The following is a 7,321-nucleotide window of genomic DNA, read 5'->3' as shown; positions in this document are numbered from 1 at the left end:
TCTGTGTGGTGAGTCTGTGGGTCTCTGTGTGGTGAGTCTGTGGGTCTCTGTGTGGTGAGTCTGTGGGTCTCTGTGTGGTGAGTCTGTGGGTCTCTGTGTGGTGAGTCTGTGGGTCTCTGTGTGGTGAGTCTGTGGGTCTCTGTGTGGTGAGTCTGTGGGTCTCTGTGTGGTGAGTCTGTGGGTCTCTGTGTGGTGAGTCTGTGGGTCTCTGTGTGGTGAGTCTGTGGGTCTCTGTGTGGTGAGTCTGTGGGTCTCTGTGTGGTGAGTCTGTGGGTCTCTGTGTGGTGAGTCTGTGGGTCTCTGTGGGGTGAGTCTGTGGGTCTCTGTGTGGTGAGTCTGTGGGTCTCTGTGTGGTGAGTCTATGGGTTTCTGTGTGGTGAGTCTATGGGTCTCTGTGTGGTGAGTCTGTGGGTCTCTGTGTGGTGAGTCTGTGGGTCTCTGTGTGGTGAGTCTGTGGGTCTCTGTGTGGTGAGTCTGTGGGTGTCTGTGTGGTGAGTCTATGGGTCTCTGTGTGGTGAGTCTGTGGGTCTCTGTGTGGTGAGTCTGTGGGTCTCTGTGTGGTGAGTCTGTGGGTCTCTGTGTGGTGAGTCTGTGGGTCTCTGTGTGGTGAGTCTGTGGGTCTCTGTGTGGTGAGTCTGTGGGTCTCTGTGTGGTGAGTCTGTAGGTCTCTGTGTGGTGAGTCTGTGGGTCTCTGTGTGGTGATTCTGTGGGTCTCTGTGTGGTGAGTCTGTGGGTCTCTGTGTGGTGAGTCTGTGGGTCTCTGTGTGGTGAGTCTGTGGGTGTCTGTGTGGTGAGTCTGTGGGTCTCTGTGTGGTGAGTCTATGGGTCTCTGTGTGGTGAGTCTGTGGGTCTCTGTGTGGTGAGTCTGTGGGTCTCTGTGTGGTGAGTCTATGGGTTTCTGTGTGGTGAGTCTATGGGTCTCTGTGTGGTGAGTCTGTGGGTCTCTGTGTGGTGAGTCTGTGCGTCTCTGTATGGTGAGTCTGTGGGTCTCTGTGTGGTGAGTCTGTGGGTGTCTGTGTGGTGAGTCTATGGGTCTCTGTGTGGTGAGTCTGTGGGTGTCTGTGTGGTGAGTCTGTGGGTCTCTTTGTGGTGAGTCTGTGGGTCTCTGTGTGGTGAGTCTGTGGGTGTCTGTGTGGTGAGTCTATGGGTGTCTGTGTGGTGAGTCTGTGGGTCTCTGTGTGGTGAGTCTGTGGGTGTCTTTGTGGTGAGTCTGTGGGTCTCTATGAGTGAGTCTGTGGGTCTCTTTGTGGTGAGTCTGTGGGTCTCTGTGTGGTGAGTCTATGGGTCTCTGTGTGGTGAGTCTGTGGGTCTCTGTGTGGTGAGTCTGTGGGTCTCTGTGTGGTGAGTCTGTGGGTCTCTGTGTGGTGAGTCTGTGGGTGTCTGTGTGGTGAGTCTATGGGTGTCTGTGTGGTGAGTCTGTGGGTCTCTGTGTGGTGAGTCTGTGGGTCTCTGTGTGGTGAGTCTGTGGGTCTCTATGAGTGAGTCTGTGGGTGTCTGTGTGGTGAGTCTGTGGGTCTCTGTGTGGTGAGTCTGTGGGTCTCTGTGTGGTGAGTCTGTGGGTCTCTGTGTGGTGAGTCTGTGGGTCTCTGTGTGGTGAGTCTATGGGTTTCTGTGTGGTGAGTCTATGGGTCTCTGTGTGGTGAGTCTGTGGGTCTCTGTGTGGTGAGTCTGTGCGTCTCTGTATGGTGAGTCTGTGGGTCTCTGTGTGGTGAGTCTGTGGGTGTCTGTGTGGTGAGTCTATGGGTCTCTGTGTGGTGAGTCTGTGGGTGTCTGTGTGGTGAGTCTGTGGGTCTCTTTGTGGTGAGTCTGTGGGTCTCTGTGTGGTGAGTCTGTGGGTGTCTGTGTGGTGAGTCTATGGGTGTCTGTGTGGTGAGTCTGTGGGTCTCTGTGTGGTGAGTCTGTGGGTGTCTTTGTGGTGAGTCTGTGGGTCTCTATGAGTGAGTCTGTGGGTCTCTTTGTGGTGAGTCTGTGGGTCTCTGTGTGGTGAGTCTATGGGTCTCTGTGTGGTGAGTCTGTGGGTCTCTGTGTGGTGAGTCTGTGGGTCTCTGTGTGGTGAGTCTGTGGGTCTCTGTGTGGTGAGTCTGTGGGTGTCTGTGTGGTGAGTCTATGGGTGTCTGTGTGGTGAGTCTGTGGGTCTCTGTGTGGTGAGTCTGTGGGTCTCTGTGTGGTGAGTCTGTGGGTCTCTATGAGTGAGTCTGTGGGTGTCTGTGTGGTGAGTCTGTGGGTCTCTGTGTGGTGAGTCTGTGGGTCTCTGTGTGGTGAGTCTGTGGGTCTCTGTGTGGTGAGTCTATGGGTTTCTGTGTGGTGAGTCTGTGGGTCTCTGTGTGGTGAGTCTGTGGGTGTCTGTGTGGTGAGTCTGTGGGTCTCTTTGTAGTGAGTCTATGGGTTTCTGTGTGGTGAGTCTGTGGGTCTCTGTGTGGTGAGTCTATGGGTCTCTGTGTGGTGAGTCTGTGGGTCTCTGCGTGGTGAGTCTGTGGGTCTCTATGAGTGAGTCTGTGGGTCTCTTTGTGGTGAGTCTGTGGGTCTCTGTGTGGTGAGTCTATGGGTCTCTGTGTGGTGAGTATGGATCTCTGTGTGGTGAGTCTATGGGTGTCTGTGTGGTGAGTCTATGGATCTCTGTGTGAGTCTATGGGTCTCTGTGTGATCCGATCGTAATCCCTAATTTCGATCGGATCATTGGTTTTTATTCGTAATAAACCGGCATTCTGCGACCCCCACTGCCACTGTGTGTAGCATTTTATTACGTTCCAGGGAATCTATGAGATGATAGGACAATAGTTTGAGTCCATAATTTGCAATAAGTGACCGCACTGAAATAGACTCAAATATTGGAAGAGGTCACCCCCTGTGAGTGGCTGGCTGAGGTGCCAGCTGTTGAGGAAGTACTGAAGGCGATCCAGAGTCTGAGACCAGGAAAGGCACCGGGCAAAGATGATCTCCCAAGCGAAATGCTGAGGGAGGGTGGCGTTTGTGCACAGACTGCCCTACATGACATCATAACAACAGTCTGGACCACTGGACGGGTTCCGCAGGACTGGAAGGATGCCCTGGTGGTCCCCCTCTTTAAGAAGGGGGACCGCACAGACTGTAACAACTACAGGGGCATCTCACTCCTCAGTGTGCCGGGAAAGGTCCTGGCAAGGATTATTCAACATCGCCTTGCTAGGCACGCTGAGGAGAGGCTTGCGGAGCCCCAATGCGGTTTCACGAAAGGGCGGTCCTGCACAGATGCCATGTTTTCTGTCCGTCTGCTACAGCAGAGGTGTAGGGAATTCCAACAAGACCTACATCTCTGCTTTATTGACCTGGTCAAGGCCTATGATGCCATCAGTAGGCCTGGGCTCTGGGTTGTTCTTCGTGCTTTCGGAGTCCCTGACCCTCTGCTCACGATCATTAAGGACCTTCATGATGGTGAGCGGGCCCGGGTAAAACTACGTGGCCGGGAGTCGGAGCCTTTCCCTGTACACCTTGGGGTGCGACAGGGATGTCCTCTGGCTCCCACATTATTTAACATCTATTTCGACTGCGTAGTTCGTGAAGTCTTCAATAGCTGTACCGGGGGAATTTCCATCTGGTACACATACAATGAGAGGCTGTTCGATGCCCGGGTGCGATCAAGGGATGGCTCCCTATTGCTCAACCACGTTATGTATGCCGATGATTTGGTAATTGCTGCTCACTCAGAGGAGGAGTTGGAGACGCTGCTGCTGAGACTGGAGCGTGCCACTAAGAGGTGGGGCCTTACCATCAGCCCCACCAAAACGAAGCACCTGCCTGGGTATTTTGTACCATCGGACACTCCACCCCCACAACTCCCAATCGGTGATGGGGCAGTAGAGGAGAGAGTGGAGAGTTTCCCATACCTGGGCAGTGTGCTCATGACCGGCTCCGGTTTAACAGCAGAGGTCTCACTCCGAATCAGTCGAGCGGCAATTTCTTTTCATCGGTTGCGTAACGCTGTGTGGAAGCTACCTGGTCTGTCGCTCCGCACGAAGCTTCAGGTCTTCTCGGCCACGGTCATTCCCTCCCTTCTCTACGCTTGCGAAACGTGGACCCCCCTAATGGAGCATCTTCGCCGGTTGGAAACATTTAGGCTGGCCTGCCTACGATCCATCCTGGGTTTAACCTGCAGGCTGGATTGTGTGAGGAGCTCACAAATCCTCGAAATATCTGGACAAAGTCCCATCGGTGAGCTCCTCCGGCAGGCAAGGCTGCGTTGGCTGGGTCATGTAGCCCGCATGCCCAGCCACCGCATGCCTCAACAGCTTTTGTTCGGCCGGATCGAGGGGGCTAAACGGGCGCGGCACGGGCTAGAGAAGAGATGGAGTGATGTGGTACAGGAGGACGTGGAGCTGAGTGGACTTGCCGATGACTGGTACCAGCGGTGTCAAGATCGGCCTCAGTGGAGGAGGCTCGTGAAGGACGCTACTGGGCAGAGGAGCGACGCTCACAACAACGAGCAGAGCACCGGGTGGCTAAAGCACAGCAAGTTGGCACAGTAGGGGGCATAGGTGGTGTATCAGCCACTCGTCTCAGTCAGTCGACCCGTGGCACCTGCTGGGTCTGCCCCGTGACCTCCTGCCAGCGGGCGTTCGACACTTCACGTGGCCTCAAGGTGCACTTGGCCTGGCACAAACGCCGTGGTGACGTCACCGCCACTGAGTGGCGAATGTCGGTTGTTGTTGTTGTGTGTGTACACTGTGTGTATGTCTGCACATATGAGTGTGTGTGTGTGTACACGTGTTTTATACTTATTTTTGATGAGCTACTTTCGACCGAGATAAATATAGTACAGATCATATATCGTCTCCCCTGACTTCAACTCTCACTCACGCACTCACCCACCCCCACACTCACCCACACACTCACCCACCCACACACTCACCCACACACTCACCCACCCACACACTCACTCACACGCACTCACCCACCCCCACACTCACTCACGCACTCACCCACCCCCACACTCACCCACACACTCACCCACCCACACACTCACCCACAATCTCACCCATCCACACACTCACTCACGCACTCACCCACCCCCACACTCACCCACAATCTCACCCACCCACACACTCACTCACGCACTCACCCACCCCCACACTCACTCACAATCTCACCCATCCACACACTCACCGCCCACTCACTCACTAACCTACCCACAATCTCACCCACCCACTCACCCGCACGCCCACTCACCCACACACTCACCCACACACTCACCCACCCCCCAGACTCACCCACACACTCACCCACCCCCACACTCACCCACGCACTCACCCCACCCCCACACTCACCCACAATCTCACCCATCCACACACTCACTCACGCACTCACCCACCCCCACACTCACCCACACACTCACCCACTCACTCACCCACACACTCACTCACAATCTCACCCACCCCCACACTCACCCACTCAATCACCCACACACTCACCCACACACTCACCCACACACTCACCCACCCCCACACTCACGCACTCACCCACCCCCACACTCACCCACACACTCACCCACACACTCACTCACGCACTCACCCACCCCCACACTCACCCACTCACTCACCCACTCACTCACCCACACACTCACCCACACACTCACTCACGCACTCACCCACCCCCACACTCACCCACTCACTCACCCATTCACTCACCCACACACTCACCCACACACTCACCCCCACACTCACCCACACACTCACTCACACACTCACCCACACACTCACCCACACACTCACCAACCCCCACACTCACCCACGCACTCACCCACACCCACACTCACCCACAATCTCACCCATCCACACACTCACCCACGCACTCACCCACCCCCACACTCACCCACTCACTCACCCACTCACTCACCCACACACTCACCCCCATACTCACCCACACACTCACCCACACACTCACCCACCCCCACACTCACGCACTCACCCACCCCCACACTCACCCCCACACTCACCCACAATCTCACCCACACACTCACCCACACACTCACCCACCCCCACACTCACGCACTCACCCACCCCCACACTCACCCACACACTCACCCCCACACTCACCCACACACTCACCCACACACTCACCCACCCCCACACTCACCCACGCACTCACCCACCCCCACACTCACCCACAATCTCACCCATCCACACACTCACCCACGCACTCACCCACCCCCACACTCACCCACAATCTCACCCACCCCCACACTCACCCACGCACTCACCCACCCCCACACTCACCCACAATCTCACCCATCCACACACTCACCCACGCACTCACCCACCCCCACACTCACCCACTCACTCACCCACTCACTCACCCACACACTCACTCACAATCTCACCCACCCCCACACTCACCCACTCACTCACCCACTCACTCACCCACCCCCACACTCACGCACTCACCCACCCCCACACTCACCCACACACTCACCCACACACTCACTCACGCACTCACCCACCCCCACACTCACCCCCACACTCACCCACAATCTCACCCACACACTCACCCACACACTCACCCACCCCCACACTCACGCACTCACCCACCCCCACACTCACCCACACACTCACCCCCACACTCACCCACACACTCACCCACACACTCACCCACCCCCACACTCACCCACGCACTCACCCACCCCCACACTCACCCACAATCTCACCCATCCACACACTCACCCACGCACTCACCCACCCCCACACTCACCCACAATCTCACCCACCCCCACACTCACCCACGCACTCACCCACCCCCACACTCACCCACAATCTCACCCATCCACACACTCACCCACGCACTCACCCACCCCCACACTCACCCACTCACTCACCCACTCACTCACCCACACACTCACTCACAATCTCACCCACCCCCACACTCACCCACTCACTCACCCACTCACTCACCCACCCCCCACACTCACGCACTCACCCACCCCCACACTCACCCACACACTCACCCACACACTCACTCACGCACTCACCCACCCCCACACTCACCCACACACTCACCCACTCACTCACCCACTCACTCACCCACACACTCACCCCCACACTCACCCACACACTCACCAACCCCCACACTCACCCACACACTCACCCACAATCTTACCCATCTACACACTCACTCACGCACTCACCCACCCCCACACTCACCCACAATCTCACCCACCCACACACTCACCCACAATCTCACCCACCCCCACACTCACCCACTCAATCACCCACACACTCACCCACACACTCACCCACCCCCCACACTCACGCACTCACCCACCCCCACACTCACCCACACACTCACTCACGCA

The sequence above is a fragment of the Lampetra planeri genome, unplaced genomic scaffold, assembly GCF_965212315.1.
Source record: "Lampetra planeri unplaced genomic scaffold, kcLamPlan1.2.h2 scaffold_967, whole genome shotgun sequence".
Lineage (NCBI taxonomy): Eukaryota > Metazoa > Chordata > Hyperoartia > Petromyzontiformes > Petromyzontidae > Lampetra > Lampetra planeri.
The sequence above is the reverse complement of the archived record's forward strand: the minus strand, read 5'-3'. Positions refer to the sequence as shown.